Below are 24,053 nucleotides of genomic sequence, written 5' to 3' on the forward strand. Positions count from 1 at the left end.
AAGAGATACGGAAAATCGGATCTAAGGTAGTCTTCACGTTCCCAGGTTGCTTCTGCTTCAGTGTGGTTGCTCCACTGGACCTTGAAGTACTTGATGGTGCGTCTTCGAGTGCGTCATTCAGCCTCGTCCAAAATGCAGATGGATCTCTCGCGGTAGGTCAAATCGGGCTGAAGGTCAATGGCTTGGTGATCGACGTCCTTGTAAAGATCAGGTTTGTCTGGAACTTGGAGACACTTCTAGAGTTGTGACACGTGGAATACGTTGTGCACATCGGATAGTTCAGGTGGCAGTTCCAACTGGTAAGCCACTTCTCCTCGCCATTCAGTGATCTCGAAGGGGCCGATGTATCTTGGTGCGAGTTTTCCTTTGACATGGAAGCGTTGGGTTCCCTTGAGAGGTGTGACCCGGAGATAGACATGGTCTCCAACTCGGAAGGTCATGTCTCTCCGACGTGAGTCAGCATAGCTCTTCTGCCTTGACTTGGCAGTCTTCAAACGCTCTCTGACGAGCTGGACTTGCTCTTCTACTTCACGGAGGATATCGGGCCCAAAGACTAGTCCTTCTCCAGTCTCTGACCAATTGAGGGGTGTGCGACACTTGCGTCCGTACAACACCTCAAATGGTGCCATCTGGAGGCTTGACTGATAACTGTTGTTGTAGGAGAACTCGGCGAAAGGGAGGCAATCTTCCCACCTAGCTCCATATGCTAAGACACAGGCTCGGAGCATGTCTTCGAGTATCTGATTAACTCGTTCTGTCTGACCTCCGGTCTGTGGGTCGAAAGTAGTGCTGAAGGACAACTTGGTCCCCATGGCCTCTTGGAACTTTTTCCAGAATCTTGAGGTAAACTGGGTTCCTCGGTCTGACACAATCTCCTTGGGAACACCATGAAGGCTTACGATTCTGTTGATGTAGAGGTTGGCTAGCTGGTTTCCCTTGTAAGTCGTTTTGACAGGAATGAAATGGGCTACTTTGGTCAAATGGTCGACTATGACCCAGATGGAGTCATGTCCCTTATTTGTCCTGGGTAATCCAGTGATGAAGTCCATTCCGACAATATCCCATTTCCATTCAGGCACCTTGAGAGGCTGTAACAATCCAGCGGGTCGCTCATGTTCAGCTTTGACCCTTTGGCATATGTCACACTTAGCGATGAAAGTGGCTATCTCTCTCTTCATGCCATGCCACCAGAATCTTTCCTTTAGGTCTTGATACATCTTGGTTCCTCTGGGGTGGATGGAATACGGGGTGTCATGATCTTCTTGCAAGATAAAATTCTTGAGCTCAATCTTGTTGGGTACGCAAATGCGATTCCCAAACCACACAATTCCTTGCTCATCCTCTGAGAATCCTGGGGCCTTGCCTGCCTTGATCTTCCTCTTGATGCCTTCAATACTTTCGTGTCCCTTCTGAGCTTCCTTAACATCATCTATCAAGGTAGGCCTAACTTCGAGGTTGGCCAAGAATCCTGGTGCAACCAGTTCCAACCCGAAGCTTTCAAGTTCTTCATACAAGGCGGGTAGCCTGTCCTTAAGCATAGCATTCAAGGAACAAGCCTTTCTGCTTAATGCATCTGCTGTTGGAAATATGCCCTAGAGGCAATAATAAATTGGTTCCTTGTTCATGATAATCGTTTATTATCCATGCTAGAATTGTATTGATAGGAAACTCAGATACATGTGTGGATACATAGACAACACCATGTCCCTAGTAAGCCTCTAGTTGACTAGCTCGTTGATCAATAGATGGTTACGGTTTCATGACCATGGACATTGGATGTCGTTGATAACGGGATCACATCATTAGGAGAATGATGTGATGGACAAGACCCAATCCTAAGCCTAGCACAAAGATCGTGTAGTTCGTATGCTAAAGCTTTTCTAATGTCAAGTATCATTTCCTTAGACCATGAGATTGTGCAACTCCCGGATACCGTAGGAGTGCTTTGGGTGTGCCAAACGTCACAACGTAACTGGGTGGCTATAAAGGTACACTACAGGTATCTCCGAAAGTGTCTGTTGGGTTGGCATGAATTGAGACTAGGATTTGTCACTCCATGTAATGGAGAGGTATCTCTGGGCCCACTCGGTAGGTCATCATCATAATGTGCACAATGTGATCAAGGAGTTGATCACGGGATGACGTGTTACAGAACAAGTAAAGAGACTTGCCGGTAACGAGATTGAACAAGGTATCGGGATATCGACGATCGAATCTCGGGCAAGTATCGTACCGCTGGACAAAGGGAATTGTATACGGGATTTATTAAGTCCTTGACATCGTGGTTCATCCGATGAAATCATCATGGAACATGTGGGAGCCAACATGGGTATCCAGATCCTGTTGTTGGTTATTGACCGGAGAGTTGTCTCGGCCATGTCTGCATGACTTCCGAACCCGTAGGGTCTACACACTTAAGGTTCAATGACGCTAGGGTTATATGGAATAGATATACGTGGTTACTGAATGTTGTTAGGAGTCCCGGATGAGATCACGGACGTCACGAGGAGTTCCGGAATGGTCCAGAGGTAAAGATTTATATATGGGAAGTCCTGTTTTGGTCACCGGAAAAGTTTCGGGTGCTACCGGTAACGTACCGGGACCACCGGGAGGGTCCCGGGGGTCCACCAGGTGGGGCTACCTGCCCCAGAGGGTTGCATGGGCCAAGTGTGAGAGGGGACCAGCCCCAGGTGGGCTGGTGCGCCCCCCCACCAGGGCCCAAGGCGAAGAGAGAAGGGAAAAGGGGAAACCCTAGGCTCAGATGGGCCTAAGGCCCACCTAGTGGTGCGCCCCTCTCTCCCCCCTTGGCCACCCCCCTAGATGGGATCTAGGGTTGGCCGCCACCCCTAGGGGTGGAAACCTAGGTGGGGCACAGCCCCTCCCCTCCCCTATATATACTTGAGGTTTTGGGCTGCCATACACACGAGAACATCTCCTTCTTGGCGCAGCCCTACCCCTCTCCCTCCTCGTCTCTTGCGGTGCTTGGCGAAGCCCTGCTGGAGTACCACGCTCCTCCACCACCACCACGCCGTCGTGCTGCTGCTGGATGGAGTCTTCCCCAACCTCTCCTTCTCCCCTTGCTGGATCAAGGCGTAGGAGACGTCACCGGGCTGTACGTGTGTTGAACACGGAGGTGCCATCCGTTCGGCACTAGGATCATCGGTGATTTGGATCACGACGAGTACGACTCCATCAACACCGTTCACTTGAATGCTTCCGCTTAGTGATCTACAAGGGTATGTAGATGCACTCTCCTTCCCCTCGTTGCTAGATTACTCCATAGATTGATCTTGGTGATGCGTAGAAATTTTTTAATTTCTGCTACGTTCCCCAACAGTGGCATCATGAGCTAGGTCTATGCGTAGTTTCTATGCACGAGTAGAACACAAGTTGTTGTGGGCGTTGATTTTGTCAATTTGCTTGCCGTTACTAGTCTTATATTGATTCGGCGGCATCGTGGGATGAAGCGGCCCGGACCGACCTTACACGTACTCTTACGTGAGACTGGTTCCACCGACTGACATGCACTAGTTGCATAAGGTGGCTAGCGGGTGTCTGTCTCTCCCACTTTAGTCAGATCGGATTCGATGAAAAGGGTCCTTATGAAGGGTAAATAGAAATTGGCATATCACGTTGTGGTTTTCGCGTAGGTAAGAAACGTTCTTGCTAGAAACCTATAGCAGCCACGTAAAAACTTGCAACAACAATTAGAGGACGTCTAACTTGTTTTTGCAGCATATGCCTTGTGATGTGATATGGCCAAAAGGATGTGATGAATGATATATGTGATGTATGAGATTGATCATGTTCTTGTAATAGGAATCACGACTTGCATGTCGATGAGTATGACAACCGGCAGGAGCCATAAGAGTTGTCTTTATTTATTTATGACCTGTGTGTCAATATAAACGTCATGTAATTACTTTACTTTATTACTAAAGCGTTAGCCATAGTAGTAGAAGTAATAGATGACGAGACAACTTCAAGAAGACACGATGATGGAGATCATGATGATGGAGATCATGGTGTCATGCCGGTGACAATGATGATCATGGAGCCCCGAAGATGGAGATCGAGAGGAGCAAAATGATATTGGCCATATCATGTCACTATTTGATTGCATGTGATGTTTATCATGTTTTACATCTTATTTGCTTAGAACGACGGTAGCTTAAATAAGATGATCCCTCACTAAAATTTCAAGAAAGGTGTTCCCCCTAACTGTGCACCGTTGCGAAGGTTCGTTGTTTCGAAGCACCACGTGATGATCGGGTGTGATAGATTCTAACGTTCGAATACAACGGGTGTAAGCTAGATTTACACAGCAAAAACACTTAGGTTGACTTGACGAGCCTAGCATGTACAGACATGGCCTCGGAACACGAAAGACCGAAAGGTCGAGCATGAGTCGTATAGAAGATACGATCAACATGAAGATGTTCACCGATGTTGACTAGTCCGTCTCACGTGATAATCGGACACGGCCTAGTTGACTCGGATCATGTTTCACTTAGATGACTAGAGGGATGTCTATCTGAGTGGGAGTTCATTAAATGAACTCAATTATCATGAACATAGTCTAAATTGTCTTTGCAAATATGTTGTAGATAAATAGCTCACGTTGTAGCTCCCTGTTTCAATACGTTCCTAGAGAAAGATTAAGTTGAAAGATATTGTAAGCAATGATGCGGACTGGGTCCGTAGTCCGAGGAGTGTCCTCACTGCTACACAGAAGGCTTACGTCTTTGATGCACCGCTCGATGTGCAAACCCCTACAACATCGTCTGTCGATGTTGTGAACACCTGACAGACACGTCCTGATGAGTACTTGATAGTTTAGTGCACCATACTTTACGGCTTAGAATCGGGATTCCAATGACGTTTTAAATGCCATAGAACATATGAGATGTTCCAAGAGCTGAAATTGGGATTTCAGGCTCATGCCCGTGTTGAGAGGTGTGAGACCTCTGGCAAGTTCTTTTGCCAACAAGATGGAGGAGAATAGCTCAGCTAGTGAGCATGTGCTCAGAATGTCTGGGTGCTACAATCACTTAAATCAAGTGGGAGTTAAACTTCCAGATAAGATAGTGATTGATAGAGTTCTCTAGCCACTATCACTAAGCTACTAGATCTTCATGATGAACTATGACATGCAAGGGATGGAGTTGATCCCGGAGTTGTTCGCGGTGCTTAAGACCGCAATAGGTAGAAATCAAGAAGGAGCATCAAGTGTTGATGGTTTAACAAGACCACTGGTTCCAAGAAGGGCAAGGGCTAGAAGGGAAACTTCATGGATGGCAAACCAGTTGCCGCTCCAGTGAAGGAACCCAAGGTTGAACCCAAACCCGAGACTAAATGCTTCTATAGTAAGGGGAACGGTCACTGGTAGCGGAATTACCCCAATGCATGGTAGATAATAAGGCTAGCAACTTCAAAGTTTATACGTGTCATTAATGTGTACCTCACTAGTACTCCTGGTAGCACTTGGGTACTGGATACCGGTTCAGTTACTATTATTGGTGACTTGAAGCAAAAGCTACGGACTAAACGGAGACTGGCTAAGGGCGAGGTGACGATGTGTGTTGGAAGTGTTTCCAAAGTTGATGAGATCACCATCGCACGCTCCATCTGCCTTCGGGATTAGTATTGAACCTAGATAAATGTTATCAGGTGTCTACGTTGAGCATGAATATGATTAGATCATGTTCATTGCAATACGGTCATTCATTTAAGTTAGAGAATAATGGTTATTCTGTTTACATGAATGATACCTTTCATGGTCATGCACCCTATGTGAATGGTTCATTGAATCTCGGTCATGGTAATACACATGTTCACGCCAAAAGATGTAGAGTTAATAATGATAGTACCACTTTCTTGTGGCACTGCCGCTTAGGTCATATTGGCGTAAGATGCATGAAGAAACTCCATGTCGATGGATGTTTGGAGTCACTTGATTTTGAATCACTTGACACATGCGAGCCATGCCTCATGGGCAGGATGACTAAGACTCCGTTTTCAGGTACAATGAAACGGACAAGTGACTTGTTGGAAATCATGCATGCTGATGCGTGTGATCCAATGAGAATTGAAGCGTGCGGTGGATATCGCTATTTTCTCATCTTCATTGACGATTTGGGTAGATATAGGTATGTCTACTTAATGAAGCACAAGTCTGAAACGTTTGAAAAGTTCAAGCGATTTCAGAGTGAAGTTAAGAATCATCATAACAATAAGATCATGTTCCTACGATCTGATCAAAAGGGGATTTTCTGAGTTATGAGTTTGGCAAATCACTTAAGACATTGTGGAATTGTTTCACAGTTGAAGCCACCTGGAACACCACAGTTGTAATGGTGTGTCCGGACGTCGTAATCGAACCCTATGAGATATGGTGCGATCTATGATGTCTCTTACCAATCTACTGTTTTCATTTTGAGGTTATGCGTTAGAGATAGCTGCATTCACTTTAGATAGGACACCATCTAAGTCCGTTGAGACGATGTCGTATGAACATTGGTTTGGCAAGAAACCAAAGTTGTCGTTTCTTAATGTTTGGGGCTGCGATGCTTAAGGCTTCAGCCAGAGAAGCTCGAACCCAAAGCGGACAAACACATCTTCATAGGATACCCAAAGGTGATAGTAGGGTATACCTTCTATCTCAGATCCAAGGGCAAATTGTTTGTCGCTAAGAATGGGTCCTTTCTCGAGAAGGAGTTTCTCTCGAAAGAATTGAGTGGGAGGAAGATAGAACTTGATGAGGTTGTCGAACCTTTACTTCAACCAGAGAGTGATGCAACACAGAAAGATGTTTCCTGTGGCGCCTACGTCTGTTGAATAGGAAGTTAATGATAGTGATCATGAAGCTTCGGATCAAGTTGCTATCGAACCTCGTAGGTCGACAAGGATATGTACTACTCCTGAGTGGTACGGTAATCCTGTCTTAGATATCATGTTGTTAGACAACAATGAACCTACGATCTATGGAGAAGCCGTGGTGGGCCCGTATTCCGACAAATGGTTAGAAGCCATGAAATCCGAGATAGGATCCATATATCAGAACAAAGTATGGACTTTGGTGGACTTGCCCGATGATCGGCAAGCCATAGAGATAAATGGATCTTTAAGAACAAGACGGACGTGGGCGGTAATGTTACCGTCTATGAAGCTCAACTTGTGGGAAAGAATCTTTTCACAAGTTCAAGGAGTTGACTACGATGAGAATTTCTCACCCGTAGCGATGCTTAAGTCCGTCAGAATCATGATAGCATTAGATGTATTTTTCGATTATGAAATCTTACAGATGGATGTCAAAACAAGTTTTCTTACCAGTTTTCGTAAGAAAAGTTGTATGTAATACAATAAAAGGTTTTGTCGATCCTAAGGATGCTAAAAGGTATGCTGGCTCCAGCGATCCTTCTATGGACTAGAGCAAGCATCTCGGAATCGGAATATATGCTTTGATGGAGTGATCAAAGCTTTTAGGTTTATACAATGTTTGCTAGAAACTTGTATTTACAAGAAAGTGAGTGGGAGCACTACAACATTTCTGATAAGTATATGTGGATGACATATTGTTGATCCAAAATAATGTAGAATTTCTGGAAAGAATAAACGGTTGTTTGAAGAGCGATTTTCAAAGGAAGACCTGGACAAAGCTGCTTACATATTGGGCATCAAGATCTATAGAGATAGATCAAGACGCCTGATGATACTTTCAAAGAACGCACACCTTGACATGTTTTTGAAGGAGTTCAAAATAGATCAGTCAAAGAAGGGGTTCTTACCTGAGTTGTAAGGTGTGAAGTTGAGTAAGACTCAAAGCTTGACCACGGCATAAGAAAGAGAAAGGATGAAGGTCGTCCCCTATGCTTTTGTCATAGGCTCTATACGGTATGCCATGCTGAAGTACCGCACCTGATGTGTGCCTTGCCACATGTCTGGCAGGAGGGTACAAAGGTGATCTAGGAGTAGATCACCAGATAGCGGTCAAAATTATCCATAGAGGAATAAGGAAATGTTTCTCGGTTATGGAGGTGATAAAGAATTCGACGTAAAGAGTTACGTTGATGCAAGCTTAACACCTATCTGGATAGCTCTGAGTAGAGATACCGGATACGTATAATGGAGCAACAATTTGGAATAGCTCCAAGTGGAACGTGGTAGCAGCATCTACGATATGACATAAAGTTTTGCGAAATACATAGGGATCTGAATATGGCAAGACCCGTTGACTACAACCTCTCTCACAAGCATAACATGATCAAACCCAGAACTCTTTGAGTGTTAATCACATAGTGATGTGAACTAGATCATTGAGTCTAGTAGACTCTTGGATGTTGGTCGCATGGCGATGTGACCTGTGAGTGTTAATCACATGGCGATGTGAACTAGATTATTGACTCTAGTGCAAGTGGGAGACTGTTGGAAATATGCCCTAGAGGCAATAATAAATTGGCTATTATTATATTTCCTTGTTCATGATAATCGTTTATTATCCATGATAGAATTGTATTGATAGGAAACTCAGATACATGTGTGGATACATAGACAACACCATGTCCCTAGTAAGCCTCTAGTTGACTAGCTCGTTGATCAGTAGATGGTTACGGTTTCCTGACCATGGACATTGGATGTCGTTGATAACGGGATCACATCATTAGGAGAATGATGTGATGGACAAGACCCAATCCTAAGCCTAGCACAAAGATCGTGTAGTTCGTATGCTAAAGCTTTTCTAATGTCAAGTATCATTTCCTTAGACCATGAGATTGTGCAACTCCCGGATACCGTAGGAGTGCTTTGGGTGTGCCAAACGTCACAACGTAACTGGGTGGCTATAAAGGTACACTACAGGTATCTCCGAAAGTGTCTGTTGGGTTGGCACGAATCGAGACAGGGATTTGTCACTCCGTGTAAACGGAGAGGTATCTCTGGGCCCACTCGGTAGGACATCATCATAATGTGCACAATGTGATCAAGGAGTTGATCACGGGATGATGTGTTATAGAACGAGTAAAGAGACTTGCCGGTAACGAGATTGAATAAGGTATCGGGATACCGACGATCGAATCTCGGGCAAGTATCATACCACTGGACAAAGGGAATTGTATACGGGATTGATTAAGTCCTTGACATCGTGGTTCATCCGATGAAATCATCATGGAATATGTGGGAGCCAAAATGGGTATCCAGATCCCGCTGTTGGTTATTGACCAGAGATTTGTCTCGGCCATGTCTGCATGACTCCCGAACCCATAGGGTCTACACACTTAAGGTTCAATGACGCTAGGGTTATAGGGAATAGATATACGTGGTTACCGAATGTTGTTCGGAGTCCCGGATGAGATCCCGGACGTCACGAGGAGTTCCGGAATGGTCCGGAGGTAAAGATTTATATATGGGAAGTCCTGTTTTGGTCACCGGAAAAGTTTCGGGTGCTATCGGTAACGTACCGGGACCACCGGGAGGGTCCCGGGGGTCCACCAGGTGGGGCTACCTGCCCCAGAGGGTTGCGTGGGCCAAGTGTGAGAGGGGACCATCCCTAGGTGGGCTGGTGCGCCCCCCCACCAGGTCCCAAGGCGAAGAGAGAAGGGAAAAGGGGAAACCCTAGGCTCAGATGGGCCTAAGGCCCACCTAGTGGTGCGCCCCCCTCTCTCCCCCCTTGGCCGCCCCCCTAGATGGGATCTAGGGCTGGCCGCCACCCCTAGGGGTGGAAACCTAGGTGGGGGCGCAGCCCCTCCCCTCCCCTATATATACTTGAGGTTTTGGGCTGCCATACACACGAGAACATCTCCTTCTTGGCGCAGCCCTACCCCTCTCCCTCCTCGTCTCTTGCGGTGCTTGGCGAAGCCCTGCTGGAGTACCACGCTCCTCCACCACCACCACACCGTCGTGCTGCTGCTGGATGGAGTCTTTCCCAACCTCTCCTTCTCCCCTTGCTGGATCAAGGCGTAGGAGACGTCACCGGGCTGTATGTGTGTTGAACACGGAGGTGTCGTCCGTTCGGCACTAGGATCATCGGTGATTTGGATCACGACGAGTACGACTCCATTAACCCCGTTCACTTGAACACTTCTGCTTAGCGATCTACAAGGGTATGTAGATGCACTCTCCTTCCCCTCATTGCTAGATTACTCCATAGATTGATCTTGGTGATGCGTAGAAGATTTTGAATTTCTGCTATGTTCTCCAACATCTGCTGCCACATTAGCCTTTCCAGGGTGGTATTGAACACTAAGGTCATAATCCTTGATCAACTCTAGCCACCTTCTTTGCCTCATGTTCAATTCCTTCTGAGTGAAAATATACTTTAGACTTTTGTGATCCGTGTATATCTCACACCGCTTCCCTAGGAGGTAATGTCGCCATGTCTTCAGGGCATGAACTACAGCTGCCAACTCGAGGCATGAGTAGCATAGTTCTCTTCATGATGCCGTAGTTGCCTCGAAAGGTAAGCTACGACTCTGCCCTCTTGCATCAGAACACCTCCCAGTCCGGTTCTCAACGCATCACAATATATCACAAATTCCTTGTGCATATCTGGTGTGGCCAAAACTGGGGCGGTGGTCAATCTCTTCTTCAGCTCCTGGAAGCTTTCTTCGCACTTCGGCGTCCATTCAAACTTCTTGTCCTTCTTCAAGAGCTGAGTCATGGGTCGTGCAATGCTTGAGAATCCTTCAACAAACTTGCGGTAATATCCTGCAAGTCCGAGGAAGCTTCTGACTTCCTTCACATTGCTTGGGGATTGCCATTCAGTCACGGCTTCAATCTTAGAGGGATCGACCGACAATCCTTCTTCGGTCAAAACATGACCCAAGAATCCAACTTCACATAGCCGAAATTCGCACTTGCTGAACTTGGCATACAGTTGGTGCTCTCGAAGCTTGTCTAGGACCATCCTCAAGTGTTGCTCGTGCTCTTCTTCCGTCTTCGAGAAGACAAGAATGTCATCAATGAAGACAACGACAAACTTGTCCAAATATTCCATGAAGACCTTATTCATGAGATACATGAAGTAAGTTGGGGCATTGGTCAATCCAAAGGACATGACCGTGCATTCATACATGCCATATCTGGTTACAAATGCCGTCTTCGGAATATCTTGGGGTCTGATTTTCAGCTGGTAGTACCCAGATCTGAGGTCGATCTTGGAGAACACCTTGGCCCCATTGAGTTGATCAAACAGATCTTCAATCTTGGGAAGTGGATACTTGTTCTTGATTGTAACTTCATTGAGGGAGCGGTAGTCAATGCACAAGCGGATGGTACCATCCTTCTTTGCCACAAACAGAATAGGTGATCCCCAAGGGGAGGCACTAGGGCGGATAAATCCCTTCCTCAACTGCTCTTCCAGTTGCTTCTTCAACTCTGCTAACTCTTCCGATCCCATTCTATAGGGCTTCTTATAGATGGGTCCTGCTCCGGGCATGAGCTCGATGATGAACTCAATGTCTCGGTCTGGAGGCATTCCCGGTAGCTCATCAGGAAAGACATCGGGGTATTCGCATACCACCAGCACTTGCTCCAATCCGACTTCAGTCAGACAGTTGACTTGGTTGGCTTGAGCAGAGGAGGGGTTGGAGGAAAATTTAACTTCGACTCCTTGGTCATTGGTTACAGTGACGGTCCGGTTGGCACAATCTAACAAGCCTTGATGCTTGATGAGCCAATTCATTCCTAAGATCACATCCAAGCCTTGTGATCTTAAGAAGATAAGGTCTGCTAGGAAGTCTACCCCATTAATGACAATTCTGACTCCTTTACATCCTATCTTGGCTCTCATCTCTGCTCCGGGGGTTTGCACCACCATAGGGTTATTCAGGGGTGTAGGGGTCATGCCACTTTTTAATGCAAACTCTTGGGTGACAAATGAATGCGTGGCTCCAGAATCAAACAAGACAGTTGCAGGTGCTGAGTTAACAAGGAACGTACCCAGCACAACGTCCAGGTCTTCCTGGGCTTCTTCAGCAGTGACATGATTCACACGACCCTTGTCGTTGTTGGGCGGGTTGCGGGGAGCTTGGTTCCTTGGTGGCATTCCACGGCCTTGCCCTGGGTTCTGTGCATTGGGGCGCGGGGCGTCGGGCTTCTTGTTGGGGTAATACTTGGAGTAGTGTCCTGCCTGACCACATCCGAAGCAAGTGACTTGATTGGGGTTGCTGCTCTTGCTGGCATTGTTATTGGGGTTGTTGAAAACTGGCCTGGGTTGGCATACTGTTGAGGCTGATAGTTGGTGCGAGGTACAGGGGCTCTTGGCTGCTGATAGGTTGGCTTGACCGGGGTTGGCTGCCACGGGCGAGGCCTCTGGTTGCTGGAGCTACCCTTGCTGATCATCTTGCGCTTACGGGTATCGTCCAAAGCACGTCGCTTGTCCTCAAGCATGAGTGCCTTGTTCACTAGATCAGGAAAGGTTGGGCAGTCACACACAACAAGCGAGTACTGCAGAGTCTGGTTAAGGCCTTCCATGAAGCGCTCCCTTTTGGCGGCATTAGTGTTGACATCCTCAGGAGCATACCTTGAGAGAACACTGAATTTCTGCATGTACTCCTTGACAGTGCTACTTCCTTGCTTCAGGGCTCAGAATTCACGCTTCTTGATGGCCATGATTCCAAAAGGAATGCGGGCCTTGCGGAATTCTGCCTTGAAGTCATTCCAAGTGATGTTTTGCTCAGCATGCATGGCCTTGAATCCATCCCACCAAGCTCTGGCAGTTCCCCCGAGACAGTGAGCAGCATATGCCACCTTCTCACAGTCCTCAATGCATCCGACTAGTTCCAGCAGATCCTCAATGGTGTGGACCCAGTCGTCTGCATCCAGGGGTTCAGCAGTCTCGATGAAGGTGGGTGGTGCATGCTTCTTGAACTCCACCAACGTGGAACGTCCATTGCCGTTTCCCGCCGGCTGGCGGTTAACAGCTTGAGCAATCATCTGGAGGGCTGCAGTGTTGGCTTGGCGTTCCTCTCGGAAGGCTTGGAGAAGCTGAGCCATGTCCATGTTTGGAGGTGGTGGCGGTGGTGGAGCTTGTCCTTGGGTTTAGTCCTGACTGGCTTCTGCTCCGGCTCCTTGCTGCTGGGTAGAGGTACCAGTACGAGTTACAACAGGCATCCTGTTGGAGTGTTCAAGGTCTCATGATTGGGAAAGATGGGGAAAGCAATATAGATGGGATGCCTAGTAAGGGGGTTGGTATGACACTAATTGTTTTCATGCAAGGGCCAAAAGGCCAAACACATTCATTAAAATCCAAATGGGTGATGTGGTCGCTTACAAGTTCCCGTAGGAAAGCACGACGTCCATCAAACACATCAAAAGCAAACACTACATGGTTTCATATGAACCATTACAAGGACTCGACTTCGCATAGGGGTACACGACCTATCCTACCATAGGGGTTACTAACGGGCATATCCGGGTTGCGAATGATGCCTAAGTGGTGTAATGCTCGGTCGCGTAGTCTGGCTCTTCTAGGTCTTCCTCCTCGTCATCGGTGGCCTGACTTCCTTCATTGCTCGAAGGGGTGGGGGAGTGGAGGAGCTCAACATGGCGTTGCTTTGCCGGTGGTGTGAAGAGCTTGTGGTAATCCCTTGCGCTCATGCGGTGCTGATGTGGTGGTTCCCCATCCTTTGGGGGTCTTCTGCCTCGGTATGCGATTGCGGGCTGACTAGGGGGAGCACCTTCCTTCTTGATCCTATCCATCTTCCCTTGTGCTTGGCGAAGAAGTGCCTTGGTCTCATAAAGTTCCTTTCGGAGCTCCATTGATTCCGAGGCCAAGTGTTGTGCCAAACTATCTGCACAAAGGCTGAAGTAGGTCTGGAATCGGAGTGGAAGTCCTTCTTCTAATGGTGGAGCTGGCGCACTGCTCTCATCCTCACCTTCCTTCCGATAAGGCAAGAAGCGGGTTGCCAACTCGTCTGCCATCTCTGGAAGAAGGTCTCGGAGGCGGGTGAGTGCCTTGAGGGTTGCCGTCTTGACGGCAAGAACCAGTGTTGCCATCTGGGGTCCCTCGAAGAACCAGCTTGTTGGAGAGTCATTAGCCTTCACGATCACTTCCACATGATACTCCGTCTCGATGTCATTGATCCAATGCTCATGGTAGGTGAAAATGGGGGCTCGGTGAAACTGGCACTTCTTGAGGCTGTCCTCAAGAAGCACGGGAAATTCGGTGGTCAGGAAGTCTTCGGGTACGGCAGCCATCTACAAAGGTTGAATGGGAGACGTCAATAAGGGAAATATATCTTGGGTGGGGTAAGCTTTAGAAAAGAAGAGAAGTTTAGATGGTCTCAAGCTAACTAACGTCCATGCTAACTAAGGCTTCCTACAGTCAGGATGGCTCTGATACCAGCTCTGTGGGGACCCCGACTCATAAGTCGTGATCACCGAATGCACGTGTACAGTGATCCCAGAGATCAATGCTCACTGAACACACAGAAGCTGAATAACAAGAGTCTTACATCCATACATACCGTCTTACACAAATTATGACCATTATGGTCAAGTCTTACATTGATAAAGCCTTAAGGGCTGAACATCAAATGAAACACAAGCAGCGGAAATCTTCATCGATGAGTAGAGCCCATGCCATCTGCCTTAACCCTACAGGCATTCTAACTGGGAAACGTCCTAGTTCGCATGTTCGTCTCCAAAGGACTCTTCTTCGAACTCCGGTTCTTCCATGCCTGGCCAATTAAATAACCAGTGGCAAGACAATGAGTACTTTGAATGTACTCACAAGCAACCCATGTTTCGGCTCAAGATACAACAATGCATGACATAGGTAAATTTTTGCAGAAAGCTGATTTTGTCGTGTTATGACATGTTCAATAACTGGTAAACCATGCATCGCATGAATTCAAGTAACCATAGGGGTTGGTTACAGATATCAACATAAAGGGAGTGGGCTCCAACCCAACTCATTCATGTCAAGTCCTTTGACTTGACCCAAGAAGTACTTCCCACACACACTGGTTTGTAAACAAGTGGACGTAGCCCAAGAGCGGTTACCCAACTGTCCTTCACCGTGGACACGGCTATTCGAATAGTTTTACACTCTGCAGAGGTTGCACACTTTACCCACAAGATCCGGGGAACTTCCGTGTCATCCACGACCCGCGGTACCTCAAGTACCCGGGGTAAGCACCCGATCACTATCTTTCCCTAGACGACACTAACATGGAGTCCACTCGATTGGTAGTAACCCCCGTGCCCAACCTTTCACAACTTAAAATTGTGGAGCCTTGCTCCCATATTCATCACATACCACTGGCACGGGGTACCAACGGTGTGTCTGATGCCCCATAAAAATGTTGTGGGTAAAGAAATTTATCACAATATAAGATCTAAATTTATCACAAGCAAACACAACTGCTGAAAATTCTTTTTCAGCAGTAGCATAATTTCTTTGGGCACTGTCTAGAGTTTCGCTAGCATAATGGATAACATTTCATTTCTTATCAACTCTTTGTCCTAGAACAACACTGACGTCTACTACGCAATCTTCTTCTTGTAGACTTGTGTTGGGCCTCCAAGCGTAGAGTTTTGTAGGATAGTACCAAATTTCCCTCAAGTGGATGACCTAAGATTTATCAATCTATGGGAGGCGTACGATGAAGATTCTCTCTCTCAAACAACCCTGCAACCAAATAACAAAGAGTCTCTTATGTCCCCAACACACCGAATACAATGGTAAGTTGTATATTTGCACTAGTTCGGCGAAGAGATGGTGATACAAGTGTAATATGAATGGTAGATATAGGTTTTTGTAATATGAAAATATAAAAACAGCAAGGTAGCAAGTGACAAAAGTGAGCGGAAACGTTATTGCAATGCTTGAAAACAAGGCCTAGGGTTCATACTTTCACTAGTGCAAGTTCTCTCAACAATGATAACATAATTAGATCATATGGCATTCCCTCAACATGCGACAAAAGTAAATCCAAAGTTCCTATCACGGAGAACATAAGATGAAATTGCTTGTAGGGTACGAAACCACCTCAAAGTTATTCTTTCCGATCAATCAATTGAGCTATTCTTGTAAGTGTCACAAACAGCCCTAGAGTTCATAGTAAAATAGCACCATATGATACACATCAATCAACCCTAATCTCACCTAGATACTCCAATGTCACCACAAGTATCCGTGAGTCAATTATACGATACGCATCTAACAACTTCAGATTCATAATATTCAATCCAACATAAAGAACCTCAAAGAGTGCCCCAAGATTTCTACCGAAGAAACAAGGACAAAAGGTGCATTAACCCCTATGCATAGATTACACCAATGTCACCTCAAGAATCCGCGAGTTGAGTGGCAAAACATACATCAAGTGAATCAATAGAACACCCCATTGTCACCACGGGTATCCCACGCAAGACATACATCAAGCGTTCTCAAATCCATAATAGTATTCAATCCAATAATAGTGAAACCTCAAAGGTAAAACTAAATTCATCACAAGAAGATAGAGGGGGAGAAACACCATATGATCCAACTATAATAGCAAAGCTCGCGGTACATCAAGATCATGCCAAATCAAGAACACGAGAGAGAGAGAGATCAAACACATAGCTACTACTACATACCCTCAGCCCCGAGGGTGAACTACTCCCTCATCGTCATGGAGACCGCCAGGATGATGAAGATGGCCACCGGTGATGGTTTCCCCCTCCGGTAGGGTGCCGGAATGGGCTCCCGATTGGTTTTTGTGACGCCCTCGATTCAATCGTACACTAATCATACACGCAAATGTGTACGATCAATATCAAGGACTCACGGGAAGATATCACAACACAACTCTAGACACAAATTAAAATAATACAAGCTTTATATTACAAGCCAGGGGCCTCGAGGGCTCGAATACATAAGCTTGAATACACAAGAGTCAGCGGAAGCAAAAATATCTGAGTACAGACATGAATTAGACAAGTTTGCCTTAAGAAGGCTAGCACAAAAGCAACAACGATGGAAAAGGCAAGGCCTCCTGCCTGGGAGCCTCCTAACTACTCCTAGTCGTCTGCGGTCTTCACGTGGTAGTAGGCATCCTCCGGGTAGTAGTAGTCATCAGTGTCGTCGTCTATCTCCTGGGATCCGTCATCTGGTCGCAACAATCGGGTATGGGGGAAAAGAAGTAGCAAAGCAACCGTGAGTACTCATCCAAAGTACTCGCAAGACTTACATCAGATCTAAATTAAGTATGCATCTGTATCAAAGGAATGGGTTGTATCTGTGGACTAAACTGCAAAATGCCAGAAGGGAAGGGGAAAGCCTAGCCTATCGAAGACTAGCATCTTCTGGAAACCACCATCTTGCAGCAATAGGAGGGAGTAGAGTAGCATAAAGTAAAGTAACAGTAGGGTTATCAACCTCGGCCAGAGATCCTTTCTCGACTCCCCGCGAGAAAGCAATCCCAGAGCCATACTAGCCATTTGTCATCACAATCCAATTCTCATCACCATCCAGTTCTCATCACAAGTATCCAGTTCTAATTGTATCGATCGGGATACAACTCCAAGTGTCCGTTACCGTAGGATAGGCTATCGATAGATGTTTTCTTCCCTACAGGGGTGCACCAACTTACCCACCACTCTCGATTAACTCCGGCCAGACACACTTTCCTGGGTCATGCCCGGCCTCGGCCAAACAATACGCCGCAACCCGACCTAGGCTTAATAGAGAGGCCAGCACGCCGGACTAAACCTATGCCCCCAGGGGTCATGGGCCATCTCCCCGGGAACTCCTACACATTGCGTACGCGGCCGGTGAGCAGACCTAGCTACCTCCTTCAACAAGGTAGGTGATTTCCAGTCCAACCCGGCGCGCGCCGCTCAGTCACTGACGTCTGTTAAGCTTCGGCTAATGTATACGATGCAGAACGCCCATACTATGCCCACGTGATGGTTAGTGCTATCAGGCCAGAGGCCCCTTGGATCAAATATCCAAATCATAGTGGATTAGGAACGCGCGGTAACGAGCAGAGACTCACGATCGATGTGACCCCGTCGCCCCGTCTCGAGTACTTGCGGCAAGGGCTAAGAATGCCCGGCCACGCCTCATAAGTATCTCCCGGGCACCTTCCAGGTCAACCCGACTCCACATCACTCGCTATTAAGCTCGCGCGGGTACCCCTCAGGGTCGACCCGTCTTTAGTAACATGGCTCAGTGTAAAGTCATAGTAATCATAGTAACTGTGTGTCTATCACCAAAGGGAAAACCCGAGGAATCACCCTCGGTGAATTCCACTCGATGTTGTCATCAAGGTGAACGTAAGAGGATCCACCCTCGAGGTTCACACTTGAGGGGTTACACGACAGAGCCGTACCGGAGGTGGTTAAGGAGGAAATCACCCTCGATGGCCACGACCGGATAGCTACACTACAGAGATCTCATCCGGAGTGATGTAAGAGGTTCCACCCTCGGCACTCGATGGTAGCTCTGTAGAGTCATACAACTAGGGGAGGTGATGTGAAGTGTCGGGGCCTGGACGTCGATCGTGCTGATCGAGTCATCAAACATAAAGCGAGGCAACTGGGACAAGGTGGGGGTCACTGATGGATCACTAACCATCCTATACTAAGCAGTTTAGGATAAGCAGGTAACAACAACAGGCTATGCATCAGAGTAGGATCATTCAGAAAGCAGTAGCAGTTCTAATGCAAGCATGAGAGGGAAAGAAATGGGCGATATCAGAATGCTCAAGGAGGGTTTGCTTGCCTGGTTGCTCAGACAAGGAGGGGTCGTCGGTGACGTAGTCGATCACAGCGGCATCATCGGTCTCGGGGTCTACCGGAGAGAAGAGGGGGAAGAAACAGTAAATATAAAGCAAACATAGCACCACAAAGCATAACATGGCAATAAGATGTGCCGGGTGTGACCTAACGCGGTAGGAGGTGATACCGGCGAAGGGGGGAAACATCCGGGAAAGTATCCCCGGTGTTTCGCGTTTTCGGACAGATGAAGCGGAGGGGAAAAGTTGCGTGTTCACTATGCTAGGGATGCGTGGCGGACGAACGGGCTGCGTATCCAGGTTCGTCTCGTCGTTCTGAGCAACTTTCATGTACAAAGTTTTTCCATCCGAGCTACGGTTTATTTTATAATGATTTTTCAAAGTTTAATTGAATTCTTGGGATTATTATATTTAGCTTAAACCGAATTGACTAAGTTAATTTTGACTAGTCAAAGGGCAGGTGTGGCCCACATGTCATAGACTATTTCCCTAAACAATTAAACAAATCTAACTTATTTAAAAGGGCCTACATGTCATCTACTACTAAACTAACTTAACACTAATTAAACCTAGTAGTACAAATCTAAGCCAGGGCCGGCCACTAATGGGCATAGCCTAACCGGCCACACGCATGATGCACACATACACACACATGAGCACACGGCCATGGCCAACTGCACGCACACACACTATGCAGAACACACACTCACCCACACATAGTTTTGTTTTCTGCTAATAAAAGATAGCATTTTGTGATTTTCATCGAATTTAATCTATGCACTAAATAGATTTGGTCCAACGGAAACATTTAATCTATGCACTAAACATTTTTTTAGTCCTGTTAGTTGTTTAGCCTGAGTTTAGGGGCTGTCCAAAGGGTTAGGCAGTGTAAAATTTGAAAAGCTAGCTAGCACTAGCTACAGTACTAGCAATAGGCCATCAGTACAACAGCAACAGAGTAGCGTTGACGCGCGCTTGCAGGCGTAGGCGACTGCGGGCAGGCGCGGGCCGGGTGCGGGCACGCGCGTGGGTGTGCGCGGGGACGCGGCCAGGCGAGCAGCCGCCAGCGACGGCAGCAAGCAGTATGCGTAGCAGCCTTAGCAGAAGCAACGAAGCAGAGCAGCAGGCGAGCGCGGCAACAAGCGGCAGTAGGAACAAAGCAGAGCAGCGGCGGACGCGGGCAGGCAGCTGCGGCAGCAGGCAAGCGCGCGTCGAGGCACGGCCGGGCACAGCAAGCCACCGGGGCGCGGGCGGCAGCAGGTGAGCCGGCGAGGCATGGCGCGCGGGGCCGAGCCGGCGAGGGTGGCGCAGGCAGGGGGGCCAAGGCGGAGCCACGAGCGCCGACAGGCGACAGCGCGGCGCAGGCGGGCATGGCGGGTAGCTGCAGCGGAGGGGGCGCGGTGGCCGGAGGCGTGGGGCATGGACGGCGCTAGCGGCAGCACAACAACAGCAGTAGTACACATGCAACAACAGCGGTAGTAGCAGTACGCACACACGCGTACGCGGGGTTCGAACACGACGGGGTCGGCAGGCTACGGCGACGGGATGGGAAGAAGAGGAGGAAAACGGAGGAGGGGCTCACGAAGAGCCGTAGGGAGGTGGCAGCGGGCTCGAGGGGGGGTCGGGGTGGCCAGAGACGACGACGAGGGCGTCGGCGTTCGAGGAGGGAGACGGCTCGGGGAAGCTTGAAGGGGTCGAGGCGGAGCAAGTTGACGGCGGCGAGCTTCGGGCGTGGATGTGGAAGACGAGTTCGATCCACTCGGTGTAGGGGCTCCGATGCCGAATCCGTCCACGCAGTCGACGTAGTCGACGACGGCGGAGCGCTTGGACAGATTCCCAGGCGCCGGGGAGCTGGGTCGGCGCGAGGACGACGGGGTTCACAGCGACGGCAACTCGGCTTCTTGCGGGAGAGAAGAAACAGCGCGAGAGGGGGAATGAGGGGCTAGGGTTTCAGCAGGAGGGAGGGGAGGTCTTGTGGCCGCCGGGGAGGACCGGATGGCTGACGCGTGGCAATCGAAGCCATGGACGCGGCGCGTGCGTCCATGGCGCCTATGATGAACAGGGAAAGGAAGAGACAGGTGTAGTTGGGCTGGGCTGTTGCGCTGTGCGACAAGCCCATGTGCACATTAGCTATTAAGCTCTTTCTCTTTAATCTATTCTGTCAAACAATTGTCTCAGTTTTGCATTTAGTTAAAATAGCAAATAATTTTTGTTGAACAAGAAACTTGGCACATAACTGAAGCACATTATTTCTAGGAGTCACAAAAAGTTTGAGGTCAAAAGGAGTTGTCTAACCATTTTTAAAATTTGAAAAGGCCAATTTTAAATGTTGGCAGACCACTAAATAAATTCCCAGGGGCACTTGGGAATCCAAAAGAGGTTGGTTCCAACATGACAAATAACCAGAGATTATTTGCCACACTTTGAAGATTTTAGTTTTCATGTTTGAAAACTTTGAGTTTTGTACTTTAATTTGAATTTGAAATTTGAACCGGATTTGAATCAAAGTGATATTAGCAACAGTAACAATGATGACAAGGCATCATTAGAAGGGGATTACTGTAGCTGATCTACTGGGGTGTTACAAATCTCCTCCACTATAAGAAATCTCGTCCCGAGATTTAAGTGGGGAAGTAAAGAGTGACTTCGGGTGAACTGACCCTTATAGGGTTAATTGTCTGGGAACAATGCAGGGAATGTGACAGAAGTGTCTCTCGAGTTGAAACTTAAGAAAACATCGAGAGCAAAATATGAAGGTACAATGGGCAGTTTCAAGTGAATGGACAAACGATCGATACCTGAACAGAGTGTGAGAAGGGGGGTTCAGAGCATCGGGAATAGGTTTACTCTCGAACGGTGGCTCGTGACAACACACAAAGTCAAGAGCAATTGATACTTCGGAATATAGGATATACATGAGAGTCAGGTTCTGATTCTGTGGAATTGTGGGTTATGGACCCACCATGTGGGTTAAAATAGAAGGAGCGATGACATCTTGCACGGTCATGATAGCAAGGCATGTCAGAGGGCAGCCTGTCAGCTATGTCGGCAACAATGTCGGTACCACGAGCGAGGGACGAAGAAAACCATTATCCTGCTCGTTGAACGAGGCGGGCCATTAGGCAAAGTTCTCGTCCATCGGTGGTTACCGGAATGTCAACAGCAATAATAACAGGGTCTTTACTGACAGAGTTGTACATTGAGGTGCTTACATAAGCAGGGAAATATTACTGCTCATATAATATAGATCACAATAAGGTTTAAACAAACCAATGGAAAGGAAAATGTAATTGTCAGATTAAACAGAACAATGGAAAGAAAAATATGTTTAAACACATATTTCAGGGCTATATCCCTCCCAAGGACAAGCAGAGCATGATATCCATGACAGGATAGAAGTATAGAGCCATTTAGGTAAGGGGGAAGAAATTTCATGACATTACCCATACAACGGTGTTTGGATAATTGATAAAGAAAATTTTGTATCATGCTTCAAATGTTCTTATTGGAGATCGGATTACCACAGAAATGCTTCGAGATAGCAAAGACATGGTTTCAAGCAAAGGTCAGACTCTGGATACACCAAGGATCCATCGGAAACAATTAAAAAAAATAAGTCATACAATTTTAGCAGGGAAAAGATGAGGGTGTGGTCGACGGGCTCAGCCGCAATCCATCGACATGTCAAAAAGGATGTAATTTCAAAATTATGTGAACAAGTTTGTGTTGGGGAAAGGACAAGAATGTTGTCGATGATAACACAAATCATCTAGGGTGAATTCTATTTCTCATCATGAATTCGATTGATATCCTGGAAAAGCTCAGAATGTTAATGATGATCAAGACACATTTGTCGAGAGATTTCATGAAGACGTAATCGATCGGCGATAACATCTAGTCAAGGGAATGATGAATCGAAAGGTTATTGGAACCATGGGTATGACACAAACTCGAAATTAAGCTTGTTGTTCAAGGAGAAATGATAAGATGAGAAAGATCGACGTAAGCTTAGTTCATCGTCGGAAGTTGCTCCGGGCATAAGGACCAGGTAGCACAGTTAAAAAGTTGACAAGATAAAATATATAGCCGACCAGGCTAGGAATGATGTGATGGGGTATAAAGCTTCCCAGTATCAAGTACTAGGTGTAATGCCAGAAGGTAATTCGGAGTAGGGGTTGGTCGGGGGAATGATTTGCACAGGCTAAGTAATTGTAACTTACCAAATAAATGGAATCAAGGAGGAAATATGGTCGGGACCATAACTACAAGGGAACCAATTCACAATACCGGGAGAATTATTCAAATGATTAAATATCCTTGCAAGAAGCTTTCATGATAAGTCCCACACCATGTCCGTGGGCATGAACACAAGGTTCAGGGTCGACTCCCACTTCTACAATGCATAACCTTTCATTTTACTTCTCGCTCTTGGTGCATCTGTAATATTGAAATTTTAACTGACAAAAAGCCAGTAGAGTATAATCCGCATAACTTTCGAGTTCACCAGAGTAGGGAAGGCATAGGTTCAACCCATCGAGGCATCTTAGGAACATATATCATAAATTTCAAGAATAATTACACAAGCTCGATAGTAGAGCATGCTTGAGAAAGCGGAGGATACAATTTACCAAAAACATTATGTATCTGAGGAAAAGGCTACAAGGTTACTGAATATGAAGGACGTTGTCGGATAAAATTTGAAGAAAAAAAGGGTCTGGTGGTCCACAAGGGATCCGATGTGAGCATCAGTACTCAACCAGAGGAAGAAAGAATGCAAGGAGATCAAATTATAGAAACAACTGACTAACTCAAAGCCCAATTGCAAAGGAATTATGACTTCCAAGAGAAGGGATCAGAAGCAATGCTCTGATTAGGGATGGATAGGTAGAATAGCCTTAGGGGTACAATCGATGGCAATTTGATTGATCGAGATTCAGCACATGTTAAAATGACGTCTGAGTCAGAAGGATGAATTCTAGGATCTGATTGAGGATTGCGAGCATTCGCAACATATTGTATCAACGGACTCAAAATGATAATGACAATGGCTGACAATAAGATTACTAGACCTATGGTATCAACCACAATGCAAGCAAGCAAGAAATTCAAGAACAATAGGCTGTTGAGGATTTTCACAAGAACGAATGGTATTACGAAGACTTTTGTGAAGTACAAGAATCAACTGAGGGTGAGCGGATACTCGATAGGTGCACAAAGTTATCCGTAGGGGTATTTAGATGACAAGGAACTGCAAGGCAGTAAGCTCAAAGGATTCTCGGAAAAGGAGAGTAGTTTAGGGCATCTTGTAATAACAAGATCAATGGGATAGAA

The 24,053-nt window shown here is 46.9% G+C and overlaps 1 pseudogene; it reads right to left on the minus strand.

Moving 5' to 3' along the window:
- Window positions 1-11,982: 11,982 nt before the first annotated feature.
- On the minus strand, window positions 11,983-13,107 carry LOC147970473 (uncharacterized; annotated as a pseudogene).
- Between the last annotated feature and the right edge of the window lie 10,946 nt (window positions 13,108-24,053).

Source organism: Triticum urartu, chromosome 5A (assembly GCF_056163025.1).
Source record: "Triticum urartu cultivar PI428250 chromosome 5A, HENAU_Tu73, whole genome shotgun sequence".
Lineage (NCBI taxonomy): Eukaryota > Viridiplantae > Streptophyta > Magnoliopsida > Poales > Poaceae > Triticum > Triticum urartu.